Source organism: Leopardus geoffroyi, chromosome E2 (genome assembly GCF_018350155.1).
Source record: "Leopardus geoffroyi isolate Oge1 chromosome E2, O.geoffroyi_Oge1_pat1.0, whole genome shotgun sequence".
NCBI lineage: Eukaryota > Metazoa > Chordata > Mammalia > Carnivora > Felidae > Leopardus > Leopardus geoffroyi.
This window is the reverse complement of record NC_059335.1, coordinates 22,411,908-22,426,673: the sequence shown is the minus strand read 5'-3', so window position 1 is coordinate 22,426,673 and position 14,766 is coordinate 22,411,908. Positions and strand designations below refer to the sequence as shown.

The following is a 14,766-nucleotide window of genomic DNA, read 5'->3' as shown; positions in this document are numbered from 1 at the left end:
AATAAACATGTTTAAATGAAAGTCCCTGGCAAGATAGTCTCAAAGATAGTACATACTGGGTTAATTAATGCATCCTCATAAAAATAAACCTCACTTTTAAGATTTGACCAGTAAAAATCATTAGCATATTTGGATCAGATGACTTTATGTATACATTGAACTTCTCCGCTGCAAATTGTCCTTGGAATGCCTGGAAACAGCTTTCAGTTTAAAGTCTAAACTCCCCTTCCATCTGCTGCTTGTGTTTCCGATACAGTGATACGATGATTTATTCTGGTTTTATCTGTTATACCTGCAATTGATCTACTGGTGATGGGATTAAATTTATCATTTTCGTTGTATAAATCATGGTTAGATAGCCAGAAAAATGTTTAGTTGCATAAAAATTCCTATTGTTTGCTTACAACACACAACGTTTGATTTTTGCTGTAATCAAATTATGATAGCACATTATTTTTACTCCCAAGATGTTTCTTTTTTGCTATCTTAAATTGAATCATTTTGGTCTATCCACAAATGCTACCTTTAAAAAAAGAAAAAAAAGTATTTTCCTGAAATCATACATCGAAACAAAGTGTTGACTTTGGGCTGTGGATCCTTCCATGTTCTGAGGTTCTGCTAAATTAGAAATCACGTAATTTTCTTTTTCTTTTAAAAACAATTTTTTTAATGTTTATTCATTTTTGAGAGACAGAGACAGAGCATGAGCAGGGGAGGGGCAGAGAAAGAGGGAGACACGGAATCTGAAGCAGGTTCCAGGCTCTGAGCTGTCAGCACAGAGCCTGATGTGGGGCTTGAACTCATGAACCACAAGATCATGACCTGAGCTGATGTTGGACGCTCAACCAACTGAGCCACCCAGGCGCCCAGAAATCACGTAATTTTCTAAGGCTAGTTGTGGTGTGGATGATTCTGGTGTAATGTTGTGCTTTGTGTACAGGAGAAGACGAACTACCACAACAGTAAAACCAAGCTCGTTTTAAAAGAACTAGAATTGGAATTCATAAGCCCAGTAGGAGTTAAGTTGTGACCATCCAGACAGTGAAATTCTGAACCTGAGATAACGTTGCACTTCAAATCCTTATGAAAATAAAAACAACCCGACACAAATTATTGAAGGGAAAACTCCAGTGTGAGTTTAATTTTATCCAACTTTATTGGCAGCTTATTTTGAACTAATGTGCAATAAAATTGCCAAGCAGAACAATTCAAAGAAATGAGAAAATACATTCTTTTGTTGTTGTTGGTTTCTTACACTGTTTGTTTTCATAAAGACTGTAGAGCAGTAAACACCTGAAGAAATGATTCGGGTTTTGTCACCATCATGCTTGGCCAGAGAGCTTCAGGGATCAGTCCTCTTGCGATGAGCCAGTTGAAGAAAGGGCGGGGGCTGGGCTGTCAGCTTCAGCGTGTCCCAGTCTGGGTCTGCCCTCTCCCCCACCCCCACGGGGACACATGTGGCCCCTGCGTAAGCCCTTCTATGGTACCATCATTCTGGCTTGACTGGGAACAAGACAAGTGCCCACTCCGAAGAAAGTGCCTTTCACATGAATGTTTCTGGAAAAGGGCTTACAAGTCCGAGGGATCCAGCAGATTATAAACAGTGTCGGCTTTATCCCCTCGTTTTAAACCAGAGACTCAACATTGCCTATTTTAGAGAGCATGTGTTTATGCCTTCAAAATGGACCTCTGCATGTGTGGATGTCTGTCCAGAAGCCACACCTAGTGATTCCTGGGGCGGGTGAGCACCTCTCTGTAATAGTCAATCACAAGCTCCATTTACTGATGTGGACAAGCTTCTCAACACCTCCCTCTCCCAGTGCAGGGGCCTGGCCCTGGGGGAGGCTCTCACTTGGGGGATGCCTGCAGGAAGGCTCTACCCTGGGTGGGCTGGCACCCATCTAGAGACGAGGAGGGAGGGAGTGATATGCATAAGGGCTGCTGACTGGCGGTCCCAGAGGAGGCCCAGATCCTCCGGGCAATGGGATTAAGAATCCAACACGCATGTGTGAATTCACCATGGCAGAGGCCCACGGTTTCTACCAGACTTTTGAGGGAGTGCCTTTCTTGTGTGTGTCTGTGAAACATAAACTTTGCTGGATGGACCCTTTGATGTAAAAACTGGGAGATGGTGATCTCCTTTTGCAGAAATCAGATGCAGACACAGACTTCTGCTCCTGAGAAAGTCTCACCCATGGATGCTGGGGGGGGGGGTGCGTTGGGAGGAGGCGGAAGGCTGGTTACCCCCAAGTGCACCCTACAAAGCCCACCATTGCAGGACTTCTTAAGGCAATGTGTTGAGGTGATGGTTGTGACGACCATGAACAACGTTAAGGAAGTGAGCCAAGGCCTTGGGTGGGAGTCAGGGAAAGCAGTCCACGGGGGAGGCCCAGCCCAGGTGCTGAGCTTTGGGAGCTGGGGGTCAGTGCTGATGTGTACCCCTGTGCCAGCTCGCTGGTCCCCCACCTTCCAGGCCTTCCTCCAGTTATGGGACTCGGACTAGGGAGCCCGATGTGTGCCTCCTTTGCTTCCTCCTTTGTGCCAACACTGGGCCTTATGTCTCGGTTAGTTCTTGAATCTCTTTGCCCTCACCAGCACCTGCCATGGCCTGAGAGCTGGAGAAGAGTGGTTATTTGCCGAGGCTGGGCTTGTGTTGGCCTCGGGGATTCAATTTCCCCATGGCCAGAGGTCCTTTGGAGACCTCGGGGTTCAATCCCTAACTTGTATGCTTGAAGGAAAGGGACTCCGGAGGTTGGCTGGGCTAGTGGCAGGTTGCCGATGCCTAGCCCTGTGGCCTTGTCTCTGTGTTGCTCTGCTTGTCTAGTTCGGTGTACGTGAGCCCACGTTCTGTGGGAGACACGTGATAGGAGGCCAGGACTGTAAGAATTTCCCCTTCCTCTGGCTTAGCTTTTAGTATAACGACGATGGGAACAGGCCATAGCTAACTATGTGCCAGATACACCATCTCAATTAATGAATCATTAATTATCTCACTTAATTTGACTCTCACAGCAACCTTGTAAGATAGGTGCTACTGTCATCCCCATTTTGCAGATCAGGAAACTGGGACTCAGTCAAGATTTCAGGTGCTCAAGTCAGAAATGTGGTGGAGGCCCCTACCCCCAAAGCTGGCATGCTCTACTCCCCACCCCGTACTGTTTCCCCGACGCTAGGAGATGAACTTCAGATTCATTGTGGCTGAGTGTTTTCCTCTTTGATATAGTGAGGCATCTATTTTACATATTAAATGAGGCATAAATATTGTTTTTTATTTAGGGCAGTATTATGTGAAATTTCCATTTGAAACAAATTGATTTCAGGAAACCTGTGAGTCCATTTCAAGAAAAGTCGTAACAGTTAATGGTACAGGTGGAAGCAGATGTGGTGAGAAGGTGAAGGTGCTATGCAAATGACTGAAATTTGGGTCACATTGTCCCTAATCTAGTCAAGGTGGGAGGAAAGAGGAAATGCAGTCATTCCACATGTAGAAATTTCAGGTGAGTTGCTGACTTCATTCTGGGAGGTGATCTCTGGCAGTGTCTTATGGACCAGTTTGCTTAAGGGTGAGTCTTCGGTGTTTATTTTTCCTAATATGTGTCTGAGGCAGTAGCTCTTTACCTACTAGCAGGAGCCAGAGATCCAAGAAGACTGGAGTCTTCCTCGAGGCTCATGCCTGGGTCTGAGCCTGCCTGCCTCAAAGGGAACTGGCCTCTAGCTTTGAATTAATGGCAGGGCTGGAAGCAGAAGGAAGGAGTTGGTGGCTAATCAAGGCTGGGGGACTGTCAGTGTCAGAAGACATCTCTCCAGCTCTTGTGCATCTGTGCAACACCAGGTTGGCAAGGTGTTGATGACTGTACTGGGGTTGGCATATGGTCCTGCTGACTACCAGCCATCCAGGACATGCCTACCCATGCAACTGTGACTGCTGTCACAAAGAAACAGTTTACCTGGCCACCAAGAGGTTGCCAGTCCAATAGTTCTCTAACTGGCTTCCATGGCACCCCACAGGTTCCAAGGAGAGGTTGTGACAGCCAAGGGAAGAAGGGGACTCGGGGCTCTTCCCTGCAGCTTTGACTACGTTCTTTCATCAGCTCATATGTGGGAAGACCATAGGAACCTTCATGGCTGCCTTCAAGTGTATGTGTTATGTCTTCTGCCAATGTGTATATTGAGGCAGATCAGTGGAACTTGGCAGAAGACATAACACATACACTTGAAGGCAGCCATGAAGGTTCCTATGGTCTAGTCCCTTGCTTTGGACAGCCTGGCCACCAGCACATTTGGTAGAGATCGATGTCCACTTGGGAGCAAGCTTTCCACGGGCAGGGGACCCAGGACCCCCAGGGCAGAACTGCTCAGCAATCTCAGAGAATAATGGCTGGTAGTTGAGTGGTAACAGGTGCCAGACCCTGAGCTAAGCACTTTTGGATACATTATCTCCACTCAATGGATGAAGAAAGGGAGGCTTGGGGGATGATGTGACTTCTCAATATCAGTGCTGGTATTTACCGGGACCTGGTCTAGGATCTCTGCTCCTCATGGCTGTGACTCCTGCCTCCCAGGGAAGATTCTGTCAGTGTCCAGCCAGTGTTGGATTGCACTGAAGCCAGGTGTCTTCTGGTCAGAAACACCTGACCGACTCCTTTTATCCTGAAGATTCAGCCCAGAGGCGGGAATATTTGTCTCCCTCATAAGTCTGCCAGAGTCCTACAGGCTGCCCCACACAGTTCTCTAGGGGTCTGTGTTCTTTGAGTTATGGGAAGGAAGTCAAGGATGGATGACCAAATCCTGTGACAATGAACAAGACCTTACTTACTATTTCTTCTCTTACACTGTACATCAGCCCGCTAGATGGGCATACAGGGGCTTATGTACACACTTGTTCATTAAAGAGATACCAGCACTATTCTTTCATCCATTTGTGAGGCACTTTGCATTTCCATATGTATTTTTGCATTTACACATTAATTCATGCATTTATTACTTTTTAAAAACTCTTTTCATCTTCACTTACCTCTCCATCCATCCAGGCACGCGTGCCTTTGTGCTTTCATTCACTCATTCACCTATTTGCTCATGTATGCATTTGTTAGTTCGTTCATTCAACAAATGAAACACTTTGAAATGAATTGAAGCCCTTGAAGAAACGTGGAATAGTTTAACCATGACCCCGGGTAGACCGTGGGCATCTTTCTCATCACTGGGAATAGAGTCACATGAAGCTGGATAAATAGTGCCAGGGGCCCCAAGAAGAAATTATTGCCCTGTAAAAGGAACAGCAGAACCTATCCACTGTTACTGTGAAATCCAGATGCCACTTGTGTGCTGGGGTCTTTGAGGCTGTCCTCTCCAGGGCTTCTCCATTGCCTGAGAATTCATAGGGTCCCCCAGGACTGCCTCCATAAGTCTTGTGACCCTGAGCCATCCTTGGGCTCCTCCTGGAACGTGAGACCTGGAAGAATCCCCAACGGGGAAGCAATAGACAGTTGAGTCCAGGAACCAGGACAGTGGTGTGATGGGATGGACAGGAGGGGCTGTCTGTCCAGACAAACTCGTGAGGAGCATGAGTGGGCAGGAGGTGCAGGGAAGGGAATCGTGGGAATAAAAAAATACCAAAGGTCCTGCAGAACTAACATTTCCTTTTCTTCCTCCAGCAAAGAGTTTCCATCCACTGTCATTTTTTTTTTTTCGAAATTCACATTATCAATGAAAGACAGGTGGGATGAATGCTAAGGTGCCTGTTTCTCTAGTTAAGATTCTATATTTGGAAGCACAGAAACCATAAAATGCAATGCAAAGATGAGGTGAGATTTCTAGCAATAGTAGTAATGTTGACTGCAAGCCAGGCTAAGAGCGAGAGTATTTTACACTTGGACACGAAGTATTTGGGGACGGACCTGCCTCCCCCACATAAGGGAGGATTAGACATAACTTTTGTGTCTGAGTTGGTGTCATGAATATAGGTTGATTGTTCAGAGGGCTCAGATGTGGACTTCTTTTGGTTTGCTGAGATGGTTATTTGCTTCCCCACTCAACTTGCCTTACTGTGCATGGCTCCAAATACATAGAGGTGTTATTTTTCTGCTTCACAGATTGTATTTCAAGTATCTGGCTACCCTGGCTACCAGTATCCTTTAATAAGTAGATCATCAACCAATGGCTTCCATACACGCTGGCTGTATGGGACATCTGTTGGTCCCGGAAGATGTTTTCGGCCTTCCCCGCTCCATGAATACTTTCCTCACTGCACGGAAGGTGGCGTGGGTGGCCAGTTGGAAGCTCACCCTGCCTTCCTTTAGATTGTACTTAACTCCCAAGGTGCCCTTCTTCCCCCAGGTACTCCTGAAGTCTCACCCCAAGAAGCCAAGCTCAGGTAGCTTATAGTACCTATGTGTCAGAACCCCACCCACTTGAATCTCAACTCATGGCCAATCAAAAGAGTTCTTACTACCGCTGGTTTCCTAGGTAACTGGAGCAGCCAGTTGGGAAGGACAACAGGAAAAGGAAGACACACAGGCATGTGGCTCCCCCTCTGTGTTCATCCTTCATCCACCTCGGGCCCAACCCTGCCCTCACCGTCCAACCATCCCTTTGATTATTGCTCTACTTGATTTAAAATACACAGCCATAAACACTCAGGGCAGCCGGCAGCATGGCCGGATATAATATTAATTTCTTTTCTGGTTTATTTGTGAAGGAGTCAACCATATAAATCACTTTAAGCCCCTAAGACAGAAAGTGAAATCACGTCTTGAAATGGAAAAGTATAGTATGTTACCATTAAAATCTAAGAAGAATATGCGATCAATTTGAGGTTCCTAATGTAGATATAGTTTTGTTAATCTTGCTTTAGATTATGCGAAATGCTCAGAAAGTTTTCTCCCCCCCTCTCTGTTTTAGCGGGAAGCGTTGGGTATCTATCAGCGGCGTATCATTAGAAAGTCTGCTGTCTGCTGGACAGTCTCCTTGTAATGCCATTTTTCATGACTTGTTTAATTAACAACCATTTTTGACCTAGACTTGTTATAAAAGTATTGCCATTCTCTCCTGCTAAATTATGTCTAATGAACATATTTGCATGTTATCAGATATAGCAATATATCATTTCAAATTTTGGCGTTTAAGCCTGCATCACTCAAAACAGCTTTTGTGGATTAGTAAGCAGGTGAAATAAAAAATCTCATTTCATATCTGACATTAATAACTTTCAGGGGGAATGAGCATTGGCATTTATGTCTGGACCAGAATCGAGCCCAATGTCCTAGAAACACAAGGGCAGCAGACAAACCTACTCACCAGATAGGAAAATAAATCATGCATAATGCAGAATTTCTACCTTACATGTTAATTAATGTGTGCAATCAATTACTGATGTTACAATATGAGAAAGAAACTGGTGGGGAATGGGGTAATAAAAAATACCTATAGATTTATCTGCTTCTTTTTTCTATTTAAACAAATAGTCTTCAAGCCTGTGAATGCTGTGTTGAGACATGCTCTGAATAATAAGCATCATAAAATCTAATCAGATTTATAAGAGGAATTGATTGTTGTGGCAGGAGGAGAGGGTGGAAAATAAGCCGAAATTTAAGTGTTAATTTTTATGCTAATCCACAGTGGCTTCATATGAAGCAATTTTGTTCTGCGCCACAAATATAAAATTGTCCCTTGCAGAGAAATGTCAGCTTGCTAGACCTGAAAGCAGTAATTTATTAGGTATGTTTCTATTAGTATGTGTCACAGTTGTTAGCAGGCTATACACACAATGGTGCTTCATACTTATCCTCCAAGTCTCAGAATGTTTCAGCTCAGTGGCTGGAACGTGGGGCATTAATACATTATCATATGCGGGGTGGTCTGTGCCCTGTGGACAAAAGGCTATTTAATACAATTTAATGTCATTCTGAGAAGAAGTGGAAAAATAAAGACGGGGAATAAAATGGCATCTGTGTGTTTCACAGTGCACTCATGCACAAACCCTCAGTTTAAGAGGTATGACATTTCTGCCAAGAAAAAGAATAAAACTGGGGCATTTTTTTTTATAACCTGTTCCCCACTGCAGTATTTTCTAAATGCTATTAAGTGATCGATTTACACGGCCCCATGATGATGTCATCCATAAGAAGGGGAATGCAGATGACAGCAAAATACTAGTGACAGTGACCTTGTTCCAGAATCCTTGGAACCCTGTCAGCTCTGCTTCCAGTATATGGTTTCAAAGAATGTACTTTTTGGACAATATCTAGTTACTGGGTAGTGAATTAATAGAGTTAAGGGTTCTGATGCAATTCACATATAGGTCAATTACATGCACCAACATCTGCTCTGTCACTATCATTTGCATATAGCATTCATATGTTAATGATGCCTCTTTTTACTCAAGTAATATATTTAAAAAACAAGATTTGCATATCAGTTTGGATCAGTATATTACAAGCAATTTATCATTTTCTCCTTCTTGTTATGATTTTAAGAACAATATCTTGAGTGATGGCTGCTATATTTGAGCACGGCTCTGATTTATACAAGAAACCCTTCAGTGGGAAAGCTTCTATTCTAAAGCTGCTTAAAGCCTTATAAATCAATAATGACACAGATGGACTGGTGATAATCTATTTAGAATGCCTGATAGCAAATATTGTTGTACAGATGATTAGAGTGGTAACTGTTTTAGCAGAAAGCCTTGCCTCTCTTTGTAAATGGTAAGTTTGAACAAAAAAGTGCTCGCACGCAGACTTGGTGTCAGGAAATCTCCGAGCTGGGGTCTGGATTGCAAAGGGGAAAACATGGGGGGAGGAACAAAGGGACTTCCCGCGCTCCTGCCAATATAATCATATCAATCCCTGTTTCTTTAACAAAACAGGACCTCTTAATGGAATTGTGTCTTCAGGTGTAAATAGCATTAAAAGCTGCTTCTCCTCTCCTCTTTGCCCTGATACAGCACAAGGAGTGAGAAAATAAAGTGGAGGTTGTCAGAAGTGGCAGCTGCTTGGAATCCTGATAAATATAAGCTTTTATTGATCTGATGAAAATGAAGGATCCCAGTGCTAGGCAGTATTTAGCTTCTTGTCTACAGCACGTCACCGGTGGCCTTGCATTGGGATAGATTTTCATTCTCCTACACGGGATTTGATTTCATCTTTAACCTTTTCAGTTGAATTTCCTTGACCTCTGCGTATTGCTGTGATTTGGTGAATTTGTTACATTTCACTTTACATCATTTCTTTCTATATTTCCTTTTGTGATAGGGAACTGGGACGCCCCTCTGGCGATCTGTCAGTGCCTGGATCAGCCACATCCTTTCTGGGGTGTTTTCTCACGAGACTGACAGTCCTTAAGACAAGTATGCCGTTAAGCTGCTAAGGTGAGTCTTAACGATATTAGAACTCTCTGCCCTGGACACATCGTTTCCTCCTGCTTTGTGGAGTTGACCTAACACAGATCCCGACCAAACAGCTCTTCTCTCTCTCCTCCTGGCCCCAGGGGCTTCCTCCTGGCCTTCCCCCCACCCTCACCCCCACCCCCATCACCCCGGTAGGACTCCCCTGCCTGCCCAAGAGCTCTGGCTGAGTGGTGGCCCACAGGACCTTTCCCCAGGGCCGGGAGCTTTTCCTTTGTGGTTTGGGTGTGTGTCTGGGGAATGGGTGGGGAGGGGGGGAACAAAAGACTCACAAAAAAAGGGTTATTTTCCCCTCTGTGACTTAATTCCCTTCTCAAGTTTTCTTCTGGGATAAATCTGAGGCTTCAGTTCGCAATCCTGAGGTGCCGCTAACATATTCCGGTTCCGAGAAAGGGCCGCTGTTATTTTGAGTAGTTTTGATACAAGCAAATCAAAGTGAAGATTTGAAATAGCTTTTCTGAAAGCCCAAGCTGAAGTCATAAATTATTCTGCACCATGATTCTTTCTGATAGTAAAACCATACCTCTCAGCCTGACATTGCTGAAATGTGCAAAAGTGAAAGTTAGAAATAAAATGAAACATTTAAATCTTGGCTGTTGAGAACCTCAGATAGACATCAAGGCCAGTCGATAAAGGCCCCTATCAATTAGGCTTCTATAGTTATCCTTAGATTCGGTTTATTAGCAGTTGCCCAGGTACGGGGTTCCAGCGTGAAGAATGGGCAGGGCCAGGTGAAACGCAGGGAGAGACCGTAAGCTGGAAAGTGAGGGTGTGGCGTGCCAAGGTGCGCGTGGTGGCAGGGCACAGGGCCACGGCGCGGGGCGGGGGGCGGCTGCCTCACATCGTCTCGTGGGAGAAAATATTTGCCGCAAAAGGGTTGGAAGTTTTCCCTTTTTTTACCCCCTTTATTTGAGTTAGAAAGTGTTGATTTCACACCGTGGTGAGTGTTTTCCGTCAGCTTCTTGGTGGGTGTATTCCGTGTTAAGAACAAGGAGCAGTGAACGCCAGCGGCCCGGCGGGCCTCCCCCAGCAGCGGGGACTTCTGCAGGGCCCCGGCTCTCCTCTGGCGGTGGAGAAACCAAGGGCCTCCCGGCCCCGGGCTTCCAGACCGAGCTGTTTGGCGACTTCCCTCCTCAGCATATCACAGGCAGAGCAATTTTTGGTTCCATAGCTGTTTGGTTGGGAAAACAAGACTGTGATTGCCAGTAAGGTTTAGAATTTGCCTGCCAGATAAGGGAATGTCTGTGAAGACTATTTTCCCTCTTGGGAGGCAAAACACAGATGGGGGAGTTAGGAGTCTTACAATATTTAGCTGCTACATTGATGGTAGGAATTCTGCTGCGTGGATGCTCACGGTTTCCGAAAGCCCAGCTTAGCGCCACCGCCGAGGGCCTCAGGTAGAAGAGACCCGTGAGGCTGGCTTTCCCAGGGGAGCCGCTGCCCCAGCTTGTTCTGGAGCATTCCATGCTCTGTGGCTCCTGAGTGGGAGAGGAGGCACTGCAAGGGGGCTAACCATTTCCCTTGACCTGCATCGGACGGGGAAGGAGAGAGAAGGCTGAGCTACCACATCTGACCAGGTGGGGGGACTGAGCGGGAGGCTGCGGACTGACTTGAGCTTCTTGTGCGAATGGACATGGCCATCCTTCAGGTGGTTTCTCAGACTCTAGAATAAGACACGCGCCAGTTTCACTTCCGGTACGGAGGCCCGAGTTTTAGAGAGTTAATCACCTGGGCCTCAGAGAGGATAAAGGACAACGATGTGGTGTTCTTGGGACTGGCGGTGAGAAGGTGGGGAGATTTTCCTGCCCAGAAAATGTAAATCTTGGAATGATTTTAGGGTCACGTGAACTGGAAGTAGGATTCGCAACCTTCTATCTGAGAGCGAGTTTGGGGCCCTGGAGACCAAGAGAGGGGACAGGTCTTAGGGACAGGCACCTCCTTCCAGGCCTGTCGCTAACTTCCCAGCTCCAGCACACAGGATTCTCGGGCCCTGGAGTTGGACACTTTCTCCAAATAGTCTGGAATTGTGATGTTCTAGTTGGGCCATTTCTGGACTCCTAAAGGTACCTGTCAGGACCCTTGCTTCTGTCCTCTCCAAGACCGTCTTCCCGATCCTTTAAAATGGACACTTGGCTTTTCAAAATGTTCTATAAAACGCTATACACGTGCAGCTTTGGGACAACCAGTCACCCTGAAGCACCATTGCATAGAAACCCCAAGCAACCTAGTAGTAACCGAACCCCTCACACGTGCCAGAAAATGATTTAATAGCCCACCACAACGTGGATTTCCAGAGAATCGCCAGCAGGGACAGGAGGCAGAGCCGTGAGGTGTGGCTGTCTGGCCCCCCTGAGCTCCACCCTTCAGAAAGACCCCAGGACTTGCAGAGGCCAGTGCATCTCAGAGACCATAGGACCTCTCGCCTCCGTCCGACGGACACAGCGTGGCCCCTCTGAGGCGGGTGTGGGCAGGACCTGGGACTAGGGTGCTGGCCCCGCTGTGGCTCCGGCTGTCCTGAGGTGGCCCCGTTGTCCTGGCACAGCTGCGTGAGTCAACAGCCCTCCTGCAGCAGTAATTACTTGAGTTAAATGCTGCGGTAGCGGTACTCTGGGAGCACAGAGGAGGGAGTGAATAATTGTAATTTCTATGTGATAATGATGATAAGCCCTGCATATGTGTGTGGGGCTTTGCGTCGTATTTGATCTTCACCAGGAGATCTCCGGGCTCATGGAGGTAAAGATCAAGATCCCCGCAAACTCCTCTGTAGCGGCCGAATGAGGTAGGAAAGTAAGGTCTCGTTATTCTCATGCGGCCCCAAAGAGAACTCAAATCAGAGATCATTCGAACTCTGGAGAACAGGTACGGTGGAACTGGTTCTGGTCCAGAAGTTTCTTGGGCTTATCTTAATCCTTACTGTGTTCCCAGCAGGTAGATACTGTCATTAGTTCCATTTTCCAGATATGGAAACTGGGGGCAGAGAAAGTAAATGGCCTCCCTCAGGTCACACGGCTGGCGGGTGGTGAGCATGCTTCTTCCTAATTTTGGAGCCTGATCCCTCCGCCCGGGAGCAGTCCTGGGTATAGTCTTAGACAACACAGGCAAGCTGCCTGCCCTTAAGGATCTTGTGTTGTGGGGCTAGGAAGCAACAGACAAGGGAACCATGGATAAGATGATGTCAGATAGGGGTAAGTGCCACGAGGAATGTCTGGGACGGGAAAGAGGGAGGGAGGGTCCTTGAGAGGGGTGGGTGGTTAGGATGGCCCTCCTGAGGAAAGCACGTTGCAAATGAGAGGGCTGAAGGACGTACAGAAGCCAGCCAGGTGCTGGTCTCGAGGAAGAGCATTTCTGGCAGAGGGAACAGCATGTCTGAGGGACGGGGTATAGGCCAGTGAGGCTAGAGCACAGTGCGCCCTGGCGAGAGGATAGGTGGGTTGGAGGGCCTGGATTGGGCATGGCTTTGTAGACCATAGTGAGGAGTGTTGCCTTAGCTTTATGTCTCTGTTGCTTTTGACCGGCGGGTGTATCTTGAGAAGCTCTCGGGCCCCTGCCCTCAGAGGCAACATGGTGACTCATGATAGTGCCCAATGGCTGCCCACTGGAGCTTCCTGTGCAGCCCAGGGAGGCCCAAGCCGACCCCCCCACCCCCCGGCCAGCTGTGGGCTTGGGCACAGTTGCAGGTGGAAGGCTGTGGGGGCCCCCCTTAGTCAGGGAGCTTCGCCTGCCCGAGTCCATGTGGGGGTCTGGGAAGCATAGGCCCCTCCCATGCCTGACTCCAAGCTGAGATGTGAGCACTGTTTTGTTGTTAATGCTGATTCAGGGGTTGTCTGGTAGCATGCGGACTCTTGGTGATGATAGTCTGGCCTCTTTTGCCCTCAGCAGCCTGGTTGCTGGACTCTAGGAGGGTGAGCAGACACCTTGGCGATCAACGCTTCCTTTATTTTAGAAGTTTAGAGATTGAGGCCCAGAGAGGGCCCAAGGCACGGTTGTGCCCAGCCCGGCTCTCACCTGAGCGCAGCAAACGGGCCCTCTGGCAGCTCCATGCGGCTTAGGGGCCACTCTGAGCTGGTGCAGGCCTCGGCAGGGGCTGGGGCTGTCCTGACGTTTGTCTAGCCGCTCCCAGAGCACCTCGTACGGCTCCTGGCATGCCGAGTGGTCAGCAGTCATCCGGGGGCATTGATTGATAACCTCTCGCCTCTGCAATTTGTAATCATTAGAATTTGTTGCACCTTGCTTTAAGCAAACGCAATCGATATGTACCAAATCCACACTGCTTTCCATATTCCCTGGAATGCAGGGATTGCCAAGCCTAAGGCCTACTTGGGTTTGATGTGTGCCGACATTCAGGACACGATGAGGCCGGACGGGACTGGCTGGGAGGTCCTGATCTCTGCACAGGTGACTGAGGGTTGCCCCTCAGGTGTTCTATCTAGTAGGCCCATCTTAGGGATACAGAACCCTGCAGGTTTTGAACAAACATGATCAGCGCTAAAGCCAGCTCAGCTACGGGAGGGCTAGGGCTCTGCCCCAGACTGAGTTCCCGAGGACAGGGACACGTACATGGGCTTTGACCCAGCCTTTTACTGTGTGTTCTGGACAGGCCTCAGCTCTCTCTCTGGGCAGTTGTCCTAGACCCAAATTCAGGGTCTAGGGGGTAAATGCAGGAAGATGGATGTGGACAGAGCAGGCCGGAGGGTCTGAGCATCCCCTCAGCCCTCATCATTGCAGCCACCACCTAGGAATGTGGGCAGATTGTTTTCTTCAGGTCGTCATAGTTTTTAGGGAAAGAGAAGTTAAAGAAGTTCAGTTCTTTTTTTTTTTTTTTTTTTTCCTTTAACGTTAGCAACTAATTTTTTTTTTTTTTTTTTTTCGTTAGCAACTAATTTAAATTAAACAAAACAAAACTTTCTGCAAATGCAAGTGTCTGTAGACTGGGCAGAGCTGCGGCCAGAGCTCGGCAGTGCGCACAGTGGGTGCCCAGTAAGCACGGGCAGCACTCGCCCCGGCCGCCCGCCCGACAGCCAGGCTCTGGGAGCAAGTACAGCGCACGGGGCGCCCAGCATTTGCGGGGCCTTGGTCCCACCTTTGTTCCTGTGTCCCCTCATTGCGGGGAGGCCAGGGCAGTTCCTGGCTGCACGGGGACGTTTGCTGCCCAGAGGAGGAGACACACTGAGAAAGCACCTGTCTTCTGGGGAGACTGGGCAGGACGTCCCGGTGCCAGCCTCCACCGTCCCATCTCACGGCGTCACCCCTGACCCCTGAGTTATAGGGTGCCACCCATATCGAAGGTGCGGACACGGTGACGGCTGAGTTCGGTTCCTGCCCCTGGGAGCACGTGATAGAACCACCCTTCCTTCCTCCTCCCTGTC

The 14,766-nt window shown here is 47.8% G+C and overlaps 1 protein-coding gene across 16 annotated transcripts in view; it reads left to right on the top strand.

Moving 5' to 3' along the window:
* The window catches only part of ZNF536 (zinc finger protein 536), a 438,831-nt gene that overhangs the window by 108,255 nt on the left and 315,810 nt on the right, over window positions 1–14,766 (top strand). For 11 of the 16 annotated variants that reach the window (XM_045442585.1, XM_045442583.1, XM_045442581.1 and 8 more), the window contains one exon: window positions 9,249–9,364. The exons of the other annotated variants lie outside the window; for them this stretch is intronic. The gene's annotated coding sequence lies outside the window, so the exon portion shown is untranslated. The remainder of the gene's footprint in view (window positions 1–9,248; window positions 9,365–14,766) is intronic. 16 annotated transcript variants of the gene reach the window in all.